Source organism: Mauremys reevesii, linkage group 18 (genome assembly GCF_016161935.1).
Source record: "Mauremys reevesii isolate NIE-2019 linkage group 18, ASM1616193v1, whole genome shotgun sequence".
In the NCBI taxonomy this organism is placed as follows: Eukaryota; Metazoa; Chordata; order Testudines; family Geoemydidae; genus Mauremys; species Mauremys reevesii.
Genome location: NC_052640.1, coordinates 1,866,851 through 1,887,764, shown reverse-complemented (window position 1 = coordinate 1,887,764; position 20,914 = coordinate 1,866,851). Strand labels below are relative to the sequence as shown.

Genomic DNA, 20,914 nt, shown 5'->3' with positions numbered 1-20,914 from the left:
CACATAACTGGGAGATGATGGAAATCACCTGTGACTTGACCTTCAATAATGATGGATAGTGTGCTCCTAAAGATCATCTGCAGAAAGCCTTCATCCTAATGCATCATCTGCAGCTGTGATGAGTCAGAAAAAATAAAAAGCCCTTCCGCACACCTCTGGGGGCTGAGCATTTCATGTCAGGAAGCCTTCTAATTCCCAACGAGCTGGATAATGAAATTTGCCCATGTAATATAAATTTCAGTTGAAACTCAGAATTAGGACATGCAAAAGGTTCTTTCAGTGCAATTGATTTGTTGCTCTGGCTTTCATGTCCAAGTGTCCCAATTTACCCTCACCGTGTCTCTTTATAGTTCATTCTGCAACAGCACCTTGCCCAAGAGATGAGCAAAACTGCATATAATTTACCTTGCAGTCTAAGATGCTTCCCTGATTCCAAGTCAGATACTGCTAAAGGAATTTTCTTGATCTGCAAACACATGTTTTTTCAAAATAAATCAAACTACCCAATGCTGCTGCCTGGCTAGAAGTAAGTTATGTTGGGAGCTGTCTTGTAGCCAATGCTCTCCCCACTCTTGGTGACAATGTGCAGTAGCTCCTCATATAAAAAATAAAATAGAATATAATAATACTTTGCACTTCCATGGTGATTTCCATCTGCGGATCTCAAGATGTTTTCTGGGAAATTTATTTTACTGTGACAATTATTTTTTGAATTCATTGCCAAAGGAAGGAAAGAGAGCAGGCAAAAAACACAGTGATACTGTAGGACAAAAAGGGATATATTTGGTATTGTTTATCCATTATGACAGATTCAGATACACAGGAGTAGGAAAACTACCAGCCATTTCAGTTGCATCGCTAAGGAAAGGCTTCATAATGTTCGATGCAAGAGTTGTTTAGAAAGACGCCGGATGCCATCTTTCACCCCAAACCTCTGCTCCTTTCTAGAACCATTTCCAATATCTTGTTCTCATTGCATTTCTAACCCAAATTCTCAGACGTCAGAAGCTGGATGTTCATCTGAACTCCAGACTTTTGTGGCTTCCTATGTCACTAATCATGATGCTTGAGAGAGACTGGAAGAAGAAGTCAGACATGAACGTGTTTGTTGCAAAGGGGGAAGCAAACGGGGAAAGGGGGAATATGAACTTTAAATATCAGCTCAAACACAGCAGTTTTGAAGAATGAGTTTTATTCAAAGGAGCAAAAGGGACATGGTGCTTTATCTCCACTCCTGTCTCCTCAAGGAGGGGAGATCTGGATTATGCATCAGATGTGTAACAAGGTCCAGTGGCTTGGAACAAGAAGTCTGCCAAAAAAGTAGAGAGTTGGGAGAAAAAGCTGAATAACAGAGAAGTCAGAAATTATCTCAGTGCTATTTCCATCAGTGTATAAAAATATTAACATTATTCAGTAACTACAACTGGAAATCCCCAGCCACAGTGATGGGGAATGTAAACTAAACCCCAAAATTCTTCCCAGTGTCCCATAGTCCTTTGCCATCCATTGTCTCCAGCCAGGAAGTTGTGGTGTGTGCATCTCCCCAGCACTAAAGCCAGCGATGCTAAAGAAGGGTTTCTGCATGGTGGTGCCTTTATTCTTCTCTTGAGCCCGCCCTCAGAAGCACATTGGAAAGGCACGAGCTGCTTCAAACGCAAACTCCTGATCCTGCAAATGTATGGAAAGCGGGTCTTCAGAAACTGGCATGACCCCAGCTGATCCCACAGCTCTGCACCCTGCCATGCTTCAGGCAAGAGGCACAACAACTTGTGTATGGCAAATGAGGAGACAGGACAGTGATGTGAACCTGCCAGTCTTACTCGGCCCTATTGATTCTACAGTGTGTGTTATGTATTTTAATAAGGACTGGGCTAATTCATTAAGGAAAGGCCTTTTGTAACCATAGCAATAGGCCTAATTCAGCTCCCATTAGCCTGTGCAATGGTGACGTGGTGGAAGAAACGCTACTAAGGCTCCAGCATTTGGGGCCGTTGCTTTAGAATGCAGTGGCATTTTTGTAAACGAAAGGAGTGGGGTGGGAATGCACCACAGCCTTCGCCATAGTCACATGCTTCGATGCAGACGCTTTCCTTTCTGCCAGAAAGGGCCATAGCAGGGAGCCATGCAATGGGCCGATAGTTGCAGGTATATTTGCTATGGCAGGGACTAACATACAGATAATGGGCAGGCCCAGCAGCAAGCAGGCTTTCGTTAAGGTTCAGCATCACTGCAGGTAATGCTGATTGTAGGCAGTGATGAAATTCAGGGGTGATAAAATCATTGCAGCATCACAATGAAAGGTGCACAGCAGTATGCACGTGCCAAGCAAGTTCTGCATACTGAGAGTTCCTGGCATTTAGCCCAGATCCAGTAAAGCACCAATTGGCTTCAATAGAGCAAGTGCTTAAAGTTAAGCATGTGCTTAAGTGCTTTGCTGGACTGGGACTTTCATGAATGACACAGAATGGGAGTTTATTGGCTACACTATCTCTGCAGCGAGGATGAATGTTTACTTCTGAGGAAGAGGCTCTAGTAAAAGAAAGCTCATTTTGCAGACAGTGCAAGCTGTGAAAACAGGAAGAGATGGCTGCATCAGGCTCTGGAAAGGGAACCTTTACCAGATGTGTCCCCATGGATTCAAGCTCCATGTCAGCTCATTCCATGTGTGTAAAGAGGGACAGATGCTGCTTTTCAGTGCAGTTTTTTTCTTTCTGTGATGTCAGAAATATTATTCCATGTTGTGTGTTAAAATGTTTAGTGATATGGGTTGTGGTGTTTGCGGGAGGGGAGTGCTCAATCACCTGCTTGCTGTTGTGTTTTCTCAGCCACTTACTCAAACTTTTGAAAACTGCAGAAAAAAGTTGGGTGTATGTTCACAGCTCACACACAGATTTCAGTGTAACTCTGTCTGCGACCCTTTGCCATTTGCTTTGCATCTGCCTTCAAGCAGCTGAGTTCTGCTAGCACAGATACCCCGGAAAAGCAGGCGCTAAACTTGAAAACTCATGGAAGCTTCACACTGTACATTTGACTGTAGTATTCAAGATTAGCAATTTGTATGGTGCTGGTTTAGTTACACAAGTCCTCCAGTGAGGGAACGGATAAATAACAACCAGCGTATGTGACTAACCAACACTGCCTGGATTTCACAGACTGAACCAGGGGCGGCTCTAGGCACCAGCAACACAAGCTGGTGCCTAGGGCTGCAAAATCTGGGGGGCGTCAAAAGGCTGGGGCCCCAGCTCATCCTGCCGCTGCTGGCCCGTCCCCTGCCGCCGGGGGGGGCAGCAGGCTGGGCGCTGGACCTCCGCAGGCATGACTGCGGCAGCTCAAGCGAACCGCGGACCCGTGAACCGTCCGCGGCAGCGGGAGGTCCAGCTGAGCCACGCGGGACCAGCGGTCCCTCTGCAGTCATGCCCCTGGACTGAACGTCAGATATTCCCAACAAACTGGTCACAAGCCATTGATATGGGGGGAAACATTTTACAAGAAAGTTTGAGAACAATTTCCAATCACAAATACATTAAAGAATTTTGTGGGAACTGAAAAAGAGGCAAAAGTGTGTGTTACAAATCATACTCTCAGCTCTTTGCTGGAGTGGGCTGCACCTTTGTAACTGGGACCCCCAGAAAGGCGCCTGATTATAGGAGCTGGATACATATATGTACAATCTTCCACTCCCATTAGACAGCTGAACAAGTATCCACCCCTGGGGTGTAACCAGAGCTCCTCGGAACCTTTCTTCTGATTTAGAATGGGAAGAGCCCATTCTCCCCAACTTACCAGGCCAACATTCGACCACAATCGCTGGCACTGATCTTCTGGAGCCAGGGCATGAGAGTCATGGTGAGTACTGCACTGTAAGTGGAGTCCAGGCTGGAGGATGCCTGGCAGAGCTGGTCAAATACTAAACACCATCCCTCACAGTAAAAGCTCTGAGCTGGGTTCACTCAGTCTTGTGGGGTCATGTTATTCATTATCCTTGAGTATTTGAATCCTGACAGCTCCCTGAGAGAATGTCTGGGAATCCCAAAAGTTTTGCAAAGTCCAACCCAACCGCTTCTGTGTCTGAAAAGTCACACCTGCAAGTGCATTATTTGTTACTTGCTGTTCGACTGTCTCAGATGTTTTCATCATCCAATCAGGGACAGAAACAACACCATGTGACTTAGGTGACCGATTCACAACAGGAGAAATGAACAGCGAACGGTGAAAGCAAACCATTCACCAACTGACCATTGGCTGGAAATTATTCATCCCAGCTGCTCAGTGAATAAGGAATGTTTTCACAGAAAGCCAGGCTTGGCCAGTGAGCAGTCTGCTAGCCAGACATTTGTAAGGAATATTGTTCCTAACAAACAATTCAGCCAGCCCGACCACATGCTTGTCACACTTACGTCTTTGCTTTCCAGATATAAACCTTCTAGCAAGAGATGCTCCCAGTTACCCCTTTCTCAAGGGCCTGTGATACACCCACTGGGGTAGGAACCCCCTCCTCCTGGCTCAGCTGAAGGGCTTGCCAAGAGATGGGATGCACCCTCTTACCTGCCCATCACTCCTTTCGAACATGCCTGTATTCACAACAACCAGAACCACTGCAAGCAGCAAGCTGCTTCTCTTCCAGGCCTGCTGCTGCTGCCAAGCATCCCTCAGACCAGCCGTGCCTGCCTTTCTCCCTGTACAGTCCCCTGTCCTGCTGCTAACCCTCCTCACATGCTGTAGCGTAGGTGATGGAGAAAAGTCAGGCTGGGGAAAGACAGATCATGAGTATTTCTGGCCCTGACATTTTCTTCCAGATATCTGGATTTCCATATATTTGAAAACCTAATATAAACAACAGAGAGGGAATTTGCATTTCGGGCAGTGAGGAATGAAAAATGGAGGCTGCGTAATGTATTGCCGCTCGAAGAAGAGGAATGACAGTGGTAAAGTCGAGCACACACGACAGCACCCAATCGGCTTGTGGCAAACTCATTTCCTGGCAGAATATAGGGTTTCATCTGCTGGAACATTTAATAGGCATCAAAGAAAGATCACTTCCCTCCTCTCGGTGCAGATTGAGAGCCTTCGCTCTTGCTTTATTTTTGCCATTTTATTAAACCCTTTATATAGTTTTAATACAATATGTATAATCCTCCTGAAAACAAATAAATTCTTATGCACTTCTCAGATTCTAAGGATTTCTAATGGTTACGCATGTTTTATTTATATTTTCAGAGACATTAAATATGTGATGTGTAAAAATATGCAAAAAAATCGACTCTAATTTATTGCTACGTACAGAACAACATTATGTTATGTAGTTAATTTCCAGATCCAGGGAAGGCAGGCAGAGCCTGCAGCCAACACAGCCATGGGGGCCGGATGGGCGTCAGACCAGCCTAGTTTTCTACATTAATTGAAAGGCGTAAAAGTGCCAAGACCTGGCCATGCATTCTACAGAACTTTTAATCTTCCCTACACTGGGTGCAGGGATCTCCCCAGAGAATGAAGCTCTTTGGCAGTCTCCATCGAGTTGGGCGTGAGCTGGGAAACAGTGGAGAGGTTACTCATTTTTTGTATTACACAATCCTTCTTCATCAGTACTCCTCTAGCATGTGTGTGCTGCTGCGGAGCAGAACTGAGGCAATAGCCTGCTGCTGTACCTGGAGTTTAGGAGCCTGCACTAGCATCCAGTGAAGCTGGAGCCTTCGGCCTTCATTCTCTTAGAAAGGAAAGGAGGTTGCACCTCCAGGAAAAGTGAGGTTCCCCTCTCACCCCCGCACTGTAAAGCAGGAATAACTCAATGGAAATCAATGAAGAGACACTTTTAGCACAAGTGTAAGTACAAGGGGAATCAGGCCTGACTTTCTTGCACTGACCCTGGAGAGTTGCTCACTTAACAAATAGCTTTGGGGCCCACGTGCTGGTGGGAACCTTAAGAACATAAGACCAACCAGAGTGGGTCAGACCAATGGCCCATCTAGCCTAGTACCTTGACTTCTGACTGTGGCTGGTGCCAAATGCTTCAGAGGGAATGAACAGAACAGGGCAATCATTGAGTTATCCATCCCCTGTCGTCCAGTCCCAGCTTCTGGTTTAGGGATACCCAGAGCATGGGGTTGCATCCCTGACCATATTAGCTAATCGCCATTGATGGACCTATCCTCGAGGAACTTATATAATTCTTTTTAGAACCCAATTATATTTTTGAACGTCACAACATCCCCTGGCAATGAGTTACACAGGTTGTCTATGTGCTGTGTGAAGAAATACTTCCTTATATTTTTTTAAACCTGCTGCCTATTCATTTTATTGGTGACCCCTAGTTCTTATATTATGTGAAAAGGTAAATATCTCTCCCTTGTTTACTTTCTCCAGACCTCTATGATATCCCCCCTTAGTCGTCTCTTTTCCAAGCTGAAAAGTCCCAGTCTTTTTAACCTCTCCCCATATGGAAGCCGTTCCATCCTCTAATCATTTTTGTTGCCCTCTCTGTACCTTTTCCAATTCTAATGTATCTTTTCTGAGATGGGCCATCCAGCACGGCACACAATATTCAAGATGTGAGTGCACCATGGATTTATACAGTGTCATTAGGATATTTTCTGTTTTATGATCTATCCCTTTCCTAATGGTTCCTAGCATTCTGTTCGCTTTTTGATGGCCTCTGCACATTGAGCAGATGTTTTCAGAGAACTATCCACAGTGACTCCAAGATCTCTTTCTTGAGTGATAACAGCTAATTTAAACCCCATCATTTTATATGTATAATTGGGGTTATGTTTTCCAATGTGCATTACTTTGCATTTATCAACACTGAATTTCATCTGCCATTTTGTTGCCCAATCACCCAGTTTTGTGAGATCCCTTTGTAACTGTCCGCAGTCTGCTTTGGACTTACCTATCTTGAGTCATTTTGTATCACCAGCTAACTTTGCCACCTCACTCTTTACCCCTTTTTCCAGATCATTTGTGATCTAAGTGCAGATTTCCTCTGCAGCTTATGGCAGAAGGCTTAGGGGCCCTCTGCCCTCTGAATTTCACCTTGTCTAACCAGGAAACATGTCTCTTCAAAGCCTGCCTGCGTGCTCCTTGTCCATCTGAAGTCAGAATCCTGCTTGTGACACCACACTTAATTCCACAGCAACCACCTGTGATATCACAAAGAGAGGATTTTGACTTGGGCTGGAAAGTGGCAGCAGCAGGTGAGACTTGCAGAACCCAAGATCTTATCACCATGCAAATCACATGGTCAGAGATAAAACACATGAGGATGAGAAAGAACTAACATACACAGGCTTCACCAGGAGGTGTCAGAAGTTCCTTAATGTCACTGGAGCACGTGCCAAGCCTATAAATGCTTATTAATAAAGCACTAATTGCATATTACGGGTCCATACTACTGGCTATATAGTAAACATCCTCCTGGAGAAGAGTCACTGATATACTAGAGGAGCTTTTACGGCCCCACTATGGCTGCTAATTCATTATTGGTTTAAATACCAATTGAAATGAGAAGACAGGTGCAATTGACACTAGGATTGCTCCTGCCAGAGCAGGGCTGAGGAGTCAGTGTCTCTCTCACTCTCAGGTGCTGTAGAATGGTTTGTGGCATGGCCCCTTGCACAGAGGCAGCCTTTTTGACTTTACTTTGCATATATTATTTTTGGTCTTGTGAGCGCAATGATGTGACATGACTTGCTGGTTACGGGTAAGCTCTGTTAACAGAGCTATAGTCATGTCGATTCAGAATATATTTTGTGTGTGTCCTTCATGTATTTACTAAACAAAACCATCACAGCCAGATCTGCAGGTGCCCCCTGACTACTTAGTACATTTCTGTGGCAAACACACACATGGCTCTTGTGAGCACTGGATATGGAAGTGCAGCAAAAACTAGGTCTGAGCGAGACCTTAGATCTCACTACTCTAATACAGCAGTGGTGACCAGGATATAGCACTGACTGTTGGAGATAGAAAACCTCACTGAAGCATAACAGGGCTAGATCTTTAAACGTAGACACCAGATCAGGCTTTCACCAAATCCTTCCCTGTTTCACAGAGTTCAGAGCATCCAGTCTGGGAGGTTTAACCAGGCCCAGGAAGGAGAGATCCTTAGTGTGAAGCTTGGCTTTGCATCCAGGTTTGGATTCCAAATGACCCCAAAGTTTTGAGGATGGAGACCCAAGTTTGCAGCACTGTCTAATCTGAAGGTGGTGAGGTTGCAAAACTGGCCTGGAAATATCACTGGCAAAGACTTTCCTACCACTGCTGCTGCTGCTCTGGTTCGAATACTCACAGTGCCAGTTCCTCTCTCTGCTTTTCATGGCACACAGCATTTCATGGACATTCTCAGTAGCCAAGAACACAGAGACACGTGGAAGGGAGAAGGACGGGGGAGGCAAAAGCTGAATAAATATTCTTCACAGGCCCCATAAGGTCTGAGTGTTAGGCGGAGTCAGGTGGGGTCATGCTTTACCCAGACTGATTCCACAAGAACTTAAAAAAAATGCTGCGAACATACAAGCTCCATTTCTTCAAAGCAACTGGTTAACAGATGGGGAGGTGGCAGCTTTCCCAGCCATCTCTGGCTATTAGCCATGTAGCAGGAGAGGAATGGGCCATAGCTAACAGAGCTTTCATTTCAGCTAGATTTACTTTCAGTAACAAGCAACTGGGTATCTTGTGTTTTTGACCAGAGCAGAAAAGACCATCTTTCTTAGCAGAGTCCCTGGCCCTTTACACTCCCAGAGGGATATCCAACATCTCAGGAAGGTGCAGACAGAAGTTTTCACACCAGGGTGCAACTGATGTCTAGAGCTAAGGCTGGGAAGGAATTAAGTAGAGATGAGTGAATAATTCCAGTGGATCTTAATTACCAAGATAATAGGCATCTTATAAATAATAAGATGCTGAATTGAGCTATTGCATGGGAAGGTCACACTTTCCTTCCTGGTTATACGTTCTCCAAACATATTCAATCAATAGCCATGAGAATGTTTTACCCAATGGATTGAAGACTTCACCCTGAAGCTGCAGCGCTGAGCGGCAATTGGTCAGACAAGTCGGGTGGCATTGTTTCTGCTCCATGACTCTCTGAACACTCTCAGTCCTGCTTCTGCCACAACCCTTCCTGTGGGCAAACTCAAACAGCCAGCTTTGGAACTGACCATCTGGGAGTAAAGTTTGCTCATAGGTGAATACAAGAAGGGGGGCATATGGCAGCTAGAATGACAGCTCACAGGAGACCCAGGAAGCATTAAAGTTAGCTCCCTCCAGGGTTTGTGGCTCATTTACCCCCATGTTATTTATCCCTTGTTTACCCCAAACCAGCAAAGCCCTTCACCACATTTCCTGCCTACAGCTTAATAGCCTGAAAATCCCCCCCACCGCCGCTCTTCTGTCTCCAGCACCCCCTGACCTAGCTTCTCCTCATCACCCTCAGCTCAGCTGCTCAGCAGACCCACCCAGAGCCTTTTAAGCTCTGATCCCAACAAGGGTCAGGACAGCTGATTGCCTCAGCTCAGGGAGGTTTCCAGCTAGGACTCCCCACCCCCTGCTGGAATTTAACCCTAAAAGCCCCATGCAGCAGTCTGGCTTTGCAGTGCCTGGCCCTAGTGAGTGGCACTGGGCTGGGATGGGGCAGGGCTGATGTAGGGGCCACCCAACCCCTCCACAAAATCATTGAATGTGATGTGATGGACTCTCCATGGGGATTGTTTACATTGTTTGCCCGGCTCCAGAATTATGGCAGGTTGGAGTCAGAGAGATCTAGGGCAGGAGTTCTCAACCTTTTTCTTTCTGAGCCCCCTTCCCCCCCACATGCTGCAAAAACTCCACGGCCCAGCTGCATAAAAAATTCAAGGCTGGCACTAAGGGGTAGCAAGCAGAGCAATCGCCCAGGGCCCCATGCCACAGGAGCCATTGCAAAACTAAGCTGCTCAGACTTTGGTTTCAGCCCCAGGTGATGGGGCTTGGAGTCCCGAGCTGCAGTCCTGCGTGGCAGGGCTTCCTGCCCTGGGCCCTAGTGAGTCTAATGCCAGCCATGGTTGGCGGGACCCCCTGAAATCTGTTCTCAGCCCCCCAGGCGGCCCCAGATCCCTATTGAGAACTGCTGCTCTAGGGTTCGCGTGGTCATGGCTTGATGGGACACAGCTCTGCAGAGTTGTTTATTTGAGCGCCTGCACAGAAGCTGTCCACGGATCCTCATTAAAATGTATTTTTCACTCCTGGATCCCCTTGGCAGGTGAGCAATGCCATTTGCTTTGGCTAAAAATAATCGCTGGACATTGATTTTTGCTGATCTTTCAGATCAGTCCTGCTAGTGAAAATGAACAGACAGTGACTATGCCCAGTTCTACGGCAGGTTAATCAGTAACACCAGAGCCAGGGACTAGCTCCAGCAGCTTTCCTGACCCTCAGGCCCATAGAAGCTTAGCTTCACCTCTCCTCCAAAAAGGCAAAAGGGACTATTGCACCAACACCAACCGTGTCTCCTCCTGCTGCTGCTAAGAAATACTCCTGCCTCTAAGGAGCTTGCTGCGTATGCTGCTTCTCCGGCCCGCCCTGCTGGTGAACCCAGAAAGTGGTACTGCAAATGTCTTCAGGACAGTATTCGCCTTCTCTTCCCCACCCTGCAGCGTGAATTAGGGGAAGGGGAAATAACAGGGCAGGGCTAAAGCTGAGTGCAATTCCAGCACTTCAGGAGCATGGATTTTATCCATTATGATATTTCTGCTGACAAAGACAGTTTCTTGTTGCAAACACTTCCCAGCTTCCAGCACAGGCAAAATTTTTCATGTTTCTCTGTGATCCATTCATTCTTCACCCTGTATATATCTCAGCAATTTCCCAGAGAAAAGCATAATCATTCGCATGGAGGAGACTTCACCACCATCACCCAGGCCGGAAGGCCAGAGCTCCTGACAGCAGACCCCATCCTACAAGAATCATCCCAGTCACCTCTGCCCATGAGTTCAGCAGGCCAGGCTGGCGGCTCAGCCAGGAGCTTGGCCCTGGTGTTGTGCATTCTGTTCTAACAGCCCAGTGTATCGGGACGTGGCATCCGCTGAGAGCCACCAAGACTGCAGGCCACTGAGGGTTTAGCTTTCCAGATCTGCAGCGGAAAAGACATTTCTCGTCACCACTTGAATTTAATTTAAATGGTTTGCTTCTGCTTTCATTTTATTGGCACCCATTATATCCTCCTTTGTACCTCTGGCATTTCCTTAATAGTCTTTTGACTCATCTGCTCTCAGGAGGAGAAACATTTTTTACAAGAACAATATGAAGTAACAGTTATAAAATCGGTAGCCCGGTGATAAATGTTAAGGACTCAGATTCTTTCATTGGAAATTCCCATCTTTCAAATGTTTAACAGATTTGTAAAAATAATTTCTCCAAAAGGTTACAATTCCACTGACCTCCATTAGAGAGGCTGAGCTTTAAATCACCCATCACGTGCAGGAGACTGAGGCAAGGGACACACCAAAGTCATAACTTTCTCCCTTCGTACACAACATGACTTGGCTCGTAGCCAGCATCATTCTATTTCCAGGACAGTTTCCTTGACCCTCGGGTCCTTCAGCCACAACAGAGGGGCGCGCCTGCCTGAATCGAGGCGTGAAATTATGAAAGAATGGGCCTGCCATAGCTCCAGTTGTGCTAAGACCTCAGATGTGAAATCGCCACTTTTTTTCTCTCTCCCTCATACTGGCCTGTCGCACGCCGGGTGGAAAAGATTGTATTTATCACCTGTCAGGGTTTGGCAGAGCTGAGTTACGTGGAGCAGGACAGCATAAAATTATCATACACAAGCATGAAATTACAAAATCGCTCGGAACTGAACAACAAAATTATTTCATTTCTGAGGGAGGCCATTCCATTTTTTAGCCATGACACCTCGACTGCCAAACTTTGAATTGAAATTGAGTGTGAGGTGCATGGAATATAGACAGCAATAACAAGCAAAGGCATGTAAACTAGCCATGCAAATACACTACATTAATGGCCCCGGAAACCTCCCACAGGAGATATGTAACTAAATAAATGTCACATGTCCCAATAACTCATCTTTTCTTATAGATTGTGAAATGAATTATGCTGCAATCGGCTCACAGGCTGCTCCTGGTGACGGGACTCCCACTAGGTTGGTGTTCTCTCACCTCGGATTACATATGTTTCTTGCTTTTCCTCTCCCAATCTTTATGATCAGAGATGGGTAAACACTGCAAACGTTTCAACACTGGAAATTGGAAAGGGGGTGTAGCAAGGCGGAATGGAGCCACCTGAACTGGAGTTTGGTCAGGACACTGGGCGTAACCTTGCAAGGGTAGCCATGCAGTCGCTAGCACACAGAAGTGCTCGGGACCCAGGCTGTATGTCTCATCTGAAAGCTAAGCTCACAAGAGCGGCTACTCTCCTACTTGGCTTGCTGGGGGCAGGACTAACACTTCTATCCTACAGGGGCAGCCTGTTCTCCAGGCCAAACTCCAGGCGCTGCACCGTGCCCTTGAATCTCCCGTGTGATAGGAGTGGCGTTGGGGTAGCCCAAGCAGGGTGTGCAATGGGATGAAATTGCGTCTCCTTGCAATTTAGGAGCCTCTTCAGCAGCAGTTGAGCTCGCAGCCCAGCGAGCCCAGCAGCAGTTGCTGGCTGGAATTGTGATTCGGAGCAAACGAGCTGTTCCATTCTATTGCAACTGGTCAAATCCCGATGACTCTGGGCAAGGCAGGGGCAATGTTTTATAAACAGTATTTGTGTCACGGCTTGTTCTATGTTTGTCTGACGCTCCCTGGGGATTGCCACCTGCAATGGAAATAGCATGGCACCTTCCTGGCACCTGGCTATGTGCGCGCCCAGGACGGCAGGGCACAGACACCCTCCCTCCGCTGGCACCAGCCTCCCTGGCTGCAGCAGACTCCAGAGCACTCCCAGGAGCAGCTGACACAACCCTCCGCTCAGTAATCAGTTCCACTGGTGAGCAGGCAGCACAATCCATCATGGAGAGGATGGATTTGTCAGCTCTCTGCAGCGCTGATGGGGACACCTGGGGTCTGAGCAGAGCAACCCAAATGGGATGTTAAATAAAATTAAAGGTGGCGGGAAACACGGTGCGAGGATTGGGCTAGACACCCAGCCGCCTCCGCCCACCCCTGGGCACCACGAGCTCCTGCACTCGCCTCGTCATTTGTGATCTGCCTCCTGGCCTGGCCTACGGTGGACGGTGCAGTGTCAGCGCTCGGACCACGGTACCCAGGATTCTGAGGGCCCAACTGGAGATGCCTTAAAGAGGCCTGGATGTCATCAAGTGCTGAGCACCCACCCTCTGACAACCAGGCCCCTCTGAGGTGTCCCCATTCGGAGCCCTCAAAAACAGACGCACCCAAAGCACTAGACACTTAGGAAGAGCTTGGCCCTGGACACTAGGATGCTGGATGTTATGGGAAACAGGCAGCTGGGCTGGTAGTTCGCTAGGTAGAGAGGTATGCAGGGGAAGAGAGGGGCCTGTATGGGGATGGATAGATGGAGACAGATGACGATATTGTCCTGTACTAGGAATGTCGCACTGTTTTAAATACACTTGTGAAAACCCAGATCCTTTACTGACCCTGACAGCTAGTTCCATGGTGTTTTGAATGGCCACTTGGGGCCACGTGTGAGGGACCGAAGGAGAGTTTCAGGCTGCCCACGAGTAGGGCCAGCTCCATCTCTCTGGACTGCAGACTTCCCCACCATCCAGACTCGGACCCTTCTCTCCTGGGCCGGCCTGAATTTCCAGCAAGACCTGATGCTCTCCCACCCTGCTCCTGCTGCTTCTTCCCAACCTGCTCGCTGGCTGGCAACCAGCAGGAGTAGCCTGGTGACACCTAGCAGAGAGGCTGGGGGTGAGCAGAGCTCGGAGTGGCCTCAGGGTTCAGGGAGGAACACTGGGGTGGCCGGCAGCCCCCCTGCACCTGCTCTGAACCACCTGACTCTTTGCCCAGCTGTGGGCTCAGCTGTCTGCAGCTTCTCGGGGTAGTAGAACACATCATAGGTAGCCTTGGTGAGATTGGTAGAATTAGCTGCATGGGCACCTAAAACTGGCAACAAAAGCAGCCAGAAGTGGCTTTTTTCCAGGCTATAAACAAGTCGGCCCCTTGCCACCTGCCTTGCTGCAGGTAGGACGTGTTCTTGCCAGGCTGAATGCCTCTGTCCTTTGACGGAGCCATTTGAGCTTGATAAACTGATCTTTCCTGTCCACTGTTCTTCTGCCTGACTTCCGTTAGCACCTGCAGAGCCACCTTGTGCGGCTCAGGATGGGAAAGTGGGAACTGAACAGGGTTTGTGAGGAAATGTCAATTTTCGGGAGGAAAGAGGAGTTTAGTGATTTATGAGGGAGGCGGCAAACTGGCCGTTTGCTTCTCCCAGACAAGGCTTTGATGCTGACCCCTTTCGTCCTTGGCCACCTGGCACTAATTAGAACTGTAAGATAGTCTTTATTGCTAATTAAAAACAGGGAAAGGCTTCTCCATAGAATGAGAAGCCTCAGGCATGGCCCCTGCATTCTCTCCCCCACCAAGTGACACTCTGGTACCTCCCCCATTTTGTTTCAAATTGAATTGTAACTGTGGGAGGGAGCTGCTTGGAGACCACCTCTAATGGCCCCAAATGAAAACTGCAGGGCCACTGGCACTGAGTTCCCTGCCCACTCCACATCCCCAGCATTTCCTCACAGTGCCTGCTCGAGAACAGGAAGTGAACGACGCTTTCATTAAAGCCATGCTGGATTACAAAGCACAGGGCTTGCTAATCATCCTCACTACCGGCTGCATGCGGCTGTCTGTCCTAGAGGAGAATCCTAGGGTAGAAGAGCCACATCAGGCCTTACCTAGGGAAACCTTGCAAACTCTTTTGCTGTTATTGTTGAACCTGAAAGCAAAGGAAAAGCCTAAAGTTACCAAAATATAACAGAGAAGGCCTATGTTTTGGCAGACCTGAAAGTAGTTTCTTCAGCTCTGAGATAGTAAGGAGAAGAAGATCCACATGATACTCAGGGAACAAAGATATCTACAGGAACATGACAGCACATCGCAAGCCTGATGAGGAGATAGATGAGATCAAGATCAAGGCTTTGGAGTAATTCAGGGAAGTGCGATGCCACCAAAACTCTTCATGGTCTTGCTGAAAGAAAGCAGGAAGACATTGAATGGGAAGGAGAGATCCTCAGAGCAAGGAGTTAGTACTTGAGCCAGCTTAGACCTGCTGATGACATTGCTATCTGCAGTGAAACCTCTAGAGACACTGCCCCAGGGGTCAGGGAACCCAGCGTGGTCAGAAAGTAATATGCATTCAGACAGAGGAATATGAAGAAAACCAAGATGCTGACACAAAGGTGAAAATGTGTCACAGCCTGTGGGAGGAAAAGAGGTGAAACCTATTCCTGGCTATTCCTGTCCTGGAAGATCAGGTGCAGAGAAAAGTCGATACATCTTTGCAGGAGGAACACTGCCATTGTGCAATTCATTTATCCAGTGCAGCTGCAGCAGCTGGGCTGAAAGAAATACACCACCTCGAAGCAGGGAATCCACTGCAAGACTTGGGTGATTTTGAACACTAGAAAAAAATCTCTTCAGAAATGCCTTTGTGCCTTCTCTTGCCACCTAGAGAACAAGACAAAGCTATTGCAAGGCCACAAGGACCCCAAAACATAGCGCAGTTGTTGATATCTGTGTAGATATCTAATTTCTGTCAAACCCGTCTCTCCATAGACTCATAGCTTTGAAGGCCAAAGAGAACATTATGATCATCCAGACTGATATCCTCTATAACCTGGGCCACCGAACCTCAGCCAGGGATTCCTGCGTCCGGCCCATCACTTCTAACTCAGTGAGAACGTATCTTTTAAAAAGGCATCCAACCCTGAGGTAAAGACTCAGGCGATGGAGAATCCATCACATCTCTACATAAGTTGTTCCAATAGTTAGTTATTCTCACTGTTTAAAATGTGCACTCTGGGTTTGTCTAGCTTCATCTTCCAGCCAGGAGTTGTCGTTAGTTCTTGGCCTGTTCCATTAGAGACACTGGCCCTGGGCAGGGAGATGCCACGCATGGCTCACAGCAAGGTGGGAAGAGTAAAGGGCAGGTCTGTGTCTCAAGTCCAGCAGTTATCTGGGAGGAAGGATAGTTGTCCCGTGGACACTCCTGTGTCTCTGCGTTAGACTCAACAGCAGTGCAAGAACACAAACCACACAAAGCCGGACTGTGTGTCATTGCTGAGCCACCTGCACAATACACACCATTCCCAGGAGTCTTGGGAAGCTGGAAATCGATGGGAGTCCACAGAGACTCCACCAAGGGGGAATCTGGCCTTTCTGCTGCTGAAACCATTTTCCCTAATCCAAATCCACAACTTTCAATGCAGGGAAACTTAACAGACAAGGGGAACTCAGATGCCAAAGATTCCTCACGAGAGCACTAACTGGCCCATCCCTCGTACACACGGCGCTCTGCAGACACATGTGCACACTCCAAGCCAGGCAGGTTCCAGGCACTTCTCTCTGCGGCAACATCCACTCCTAAGGAATCCCCACTTGAGAGAGAGTGCGATGATGGGACACAGCCCTTTGCTAAGGGGCCAGGTGCCCTCAGGCACGCACGGCCACTGGCCACCTGGTGACAGTCCCTTCTGCAGACACACAGCCAGTGGCCACTAGGAACCAACCCAGCTCGTCTTTATTGTTCTGTGGCAAGTTAGAAAAATTGCATAGGGGGTTCCCCCGCCCCAGCAAGTTGAAGAAAAGGAAACACTGCAAGAATGCAGAGGGAAGGAATGGTCAGTCCTGGCCCCTGGCCGAAATCTAAGGGATGTAAGAAGGTCAGTGGGCACAGGGATAGAAGAGAAATAGCTCTGTTTGCAGTGGAAGTGTTTCTTCTCTTTTCTTTTCACTTGTACATTCCTGACCTGCAGTAAGTGTCTAGAGGGGAGAGGCGCATAAGAAATATTTTCTGTTGTGAACAAAATGCAAAATTCTCCCCCAGAGTAACAATAAATAACAACCCCACCGAACTGGAGCGTGCCGTACTCAGCCGCTGCTACTGCTCAGTGCAGATGTGCCGAGGAGAGAGTCCATAAAGGGTTAAACCTTGCTTCGCCAGACTGTGAATTCTCAGCAAGTCTCCCACATGCAGCCAAACAACAGCTTGACATTTTCCATCCTTCACGAGAAAGACAAAGGCGTGAAGATATTCCCATGATTCCTTTCTGTATGCCTAACTATGAGCTCAGGTGCAGCAGCATTTGCCCTGGACCGGCCTCATCAACATGAAGGGCGAACTCATCGTTTCTGCATCTTTCCTCGCCACTGCTTGATTAATTGGCTCACGACAACGCCGGCTGAATACCTAATGCCTCTTCTGTCCCTGTTCTTTCTTCACAGCCTTTTGCTGCATTTACATATACTTTATATTCCATAATTTTCACACACACAAAAAAATGGGAGCACATCTCAGTAATTTGATGTAATGACGGCATGTCACCAAAAAGAGGAATTAGAAAAATCTGTAGGTATTTAATTTATTCTTGTTTTTTTCAAGTAGATCTCTCTGAGAAAGGCATTAATATTCATGGGCATGAAAAAAAAGTACACGCAAAAGGAAATTTCCAGCATTTTAGTCTAAATTAAATACATTTTTTAAAGAAACAATATTTAACTAATAATGCTTAAAGGCAAAATTAACAAAAATACCATTTTTTACCCCTCAAAACCTCAAGGGGTTCCCACTGCCCTAGCAGGAAAATTGTACATTGAATTCTTCCTGGGAAAAGCACTGTGTGCAGGATGGAGGGTATGCAGAAAGGCCTTTTAAATTACCCTGACTGTAATTTTTTTATTAAATAAAATGTTTTATTGAAATATTGTTCAGAGTTTCCAAAATGGTTTTAAACTGTGCAGCCCACATTAGCTCACAATCTGATGAGGAGTATGCATTTCACGGAGATTTTAACGGGAAGGCTATGGAGTTTTCCAGTAAAACAGGAAAAAGTGAAAAAATACAACCAAGGTTATGATTTTGCAGGAAACAAGCAAGAACAAATTCCCCAGCACATGCCTCTACAGATGCCAAGAGCAGTCACTTCCTTGTTTCATTCTCCAAATTCTGCTTTTCGGGGCCACATGAAGAAGAACTATTTAAATAAAAACTGCTAACTTTTCCCTTGAGTCTCATGGAGCAATGCAATCCTGATGGCTGGCAATTGTCATAGTTTATCTCCCTTTCAGGTCTTCATAATCAGCCTATGTCAAAGAAGTTTCCAGTTGCTCCAGAGCTGGCTGATAAACCACTTCTGCTTCAGCTGCATTCAGCCTTACCTGGCAGATGAAGTTCTGTATTTGCATCACAGAATATAATGGGACAAATGGACCAGGCATTTAATACAATGGGGAAAATGTAACATTATACAAGAGGGTTTTCTTATGCAAGCCCCGTACCCAGGAATGCAGAGAACCTGAATACGCTGGCAGCTTGGCTTTGCAGGGGCCGAGCATCCTGGCCCCGGTACAGCCACGCGGCCTGTCTGCACAGGCCTGACTTTAAGCATAAGAATAATCCCATTGAGATCAATGTTTAAGCCCTTGCTTGAGTGCTGCCCTGAATCAGGGCCTCAGTTGCTATCAGCGTCAATGGGGGTTGCGAGTGCTGAGCACGGTGCAGGGCTGAGCTTTCTGAATGAGTTACGTCTCCCTCACCCAGTCTCCGAATGAGCCTCACTAGTTCATCCGTCAGCTGGACACTTGCTGATCCACCCCTCCTGCCTTCTCCCACCCACCCGCCCCAATTGCCATTCTTACCACAGCATGGGCTACTCGGGGAGTGACTGCTGCCTGCTCAGATCCTTTACAAGGATCCAGCTGAAAAGAGGCTACAAGGAGGCATGTCCTTGAAAAGGAAAAAATAAATCTTAAGACCCTAGATTGCCTGTAAATTCTTCCCCATTAACAGTGTTAGAAATCACCTGGAAAGCCATGAGCTTGCCTCATTCCAGACTTCTTCCACACTGGCCTTTGGGGGGTTAGTTCCTTCCCTGCCCCACTGTTAGGGGACAGTCCTGGAGAAAGTATTTTGTAAAGGATGCTGATTTGCTATGGGCAACCACTTTGGCTCTCATAGCTGATCTGCCAGCACAAAACTGTCTTAATCTGGTCTCCAGGAAATAAAACTTCCCATCTTAGTCCTGGCACATTTACAAAAAGATTATTCCTTGGAATAAATAAAATTAGCAGCTTTATTTCTTGTATGTGAAAGCCCCACCTGCCGGAGTACCAGAGGCAGAGGCTGGCTGGGAAGGGTGCGTTGCTAGTGAGAGACACTTCTGTTCATCTCACTGTTCGGGTGGGCTGTGCACACAGCACGGAGCCTCAGCTAGGTTTTAAATTGATCTCTTGATATTTTATGAAATAACTTTTTTTTCCTAAAGTACTTCTTGATATTTTTATGTTTATATACTTTAACTTAGGATTGGACTCATAAAAAATACATGAGGAGTAAGTGGTTTCTGCAAATGTTTTATACATGATTTGGGAACAGCTACTATTCAAAGAGAAAAAATATTCCTTTTTGTATCGGCCGTGACTGAAACATGGCAGCGCTTAGGTCAGTTGGCAGGTCTCCTACATGCAGGAATTAAAGGCAGTGAGGTAAGGCGAGGGCCTTACGTTCAGACTGTTAGGGACTGGTAAGTGCAGAATTGATCTGACACTGGCTGAAGCCATCTGATGGCCCGTGTACAGTGAGCTGGGGTATCAAAGGCTCTAGGCCAATATTTTCAATCCTGGGTGTCTCACGTCAGAATCTAAGTCCATAGTCCATGGGTCAGCATGAGTCATCCCACAATGGTTAAAGTTAGCAATGTGCTTCACTGCTCTGTGGAGTAGAGGCCTTAATGAGCAAGGTACTTCCAGCAGAGACAGGGAAGTGTTAGTACTGTTATACAAGGCGCTGGTGAGACCTCGTCTGGAATACTGTGTACAGTTCTGGTCTCCCATGTTTAAGAAGATGGATTCAAACTGGAACAGGTGCAGAGAAGGTCTACTGGGATGGAGAACCTACCTTATGAGAAGAGACTCAAAAAGCTTGGCTTGTTTAGCCTAAGAAAACAAAGGATGGGGGAGATACGATTGCTCTCTATAAATACATCAGAGGGATAAAGACCAGGGAGGGAGAGGAGTTATTTAAGTTAAGGGCCAGTGTTGGCTCAATGGATATAAACTGGCCATCAATACATTTAGGCTTGAAATTAAACTACATTTCTAACCATCAGAGGTGTGAAGTTCTGGACCAGCCTTCCAAGGGGGGAAGTTGGGGCAAAAAGCTTGGTAAGTGTATGGAAGGGATGGTATGATGAAGTTGCCTGCAGTGGCATATGGCCCATCCATGACTGATATTAACAAATATCTCCACCAGCCAGAGATGGGACATTAGATGGGGAGGGCTCTGAGTTATTACAGAGAATTCTTTCCCAGGGGTCTGGCTGGTGGGTCTTGCCCACATGCTCAGGGTCTAACTGGTCACCAGATTTGGTGTTGGGAAGGAATTTTCCCCCAGGTCAGATTGGCAGAGACCCTGGGGGTTTTCAACTTCTTCTGCAGTGTGGGACACGGGTCACTAGCTGGTTTGAACTAGAGTGAATGGTGGATTCTCTGTAAGGTGAAGTCTTTAAATCAAGATTTCAGGATGTCAGTAACTCAGCCAGAGATGAGGGGTCTGTCACAGGAGTGGGTGGGTGAGCTTCTGTGGCCTGCATTGTGCAGGAGATCAGACTAGATAACCATAATGGCTCCTTCTGACTTTAAAGTCTATGAGCACCCTGACTGGCAGAGGTGCCGCATGCCACAGTTGCTCCCGCTGCCATCCCATGGTGCTGACAGCAATGCAGCGGTTAATGCTCAGCATT

General features: G+C 47.1%; 1 long non-coding RNA gene across 1 annotated transcript; it reads right to left on the bottom strand.

Moving 5' to 3' along the window:
- Window positions 1-1,178: 1,178 nt before the first annotated feature.
- On the bottom strand, window positions 1,179-7,072 carry LOC120385942. The gene is made up of 3 exons (XR_005589433.1): window positions 6,884-7,072; window positions 4,546-4,746; window positions 1,179-1,309 (listed from the first exon to the last, which is right to left on the bottom strand). It is a non-coding gene; the product is annotated as an uncharacterized LOC120385942 (long non-coding RNA).
- Window positions 7,073-20,914: the final 13,842 nt, after the last annotated feature.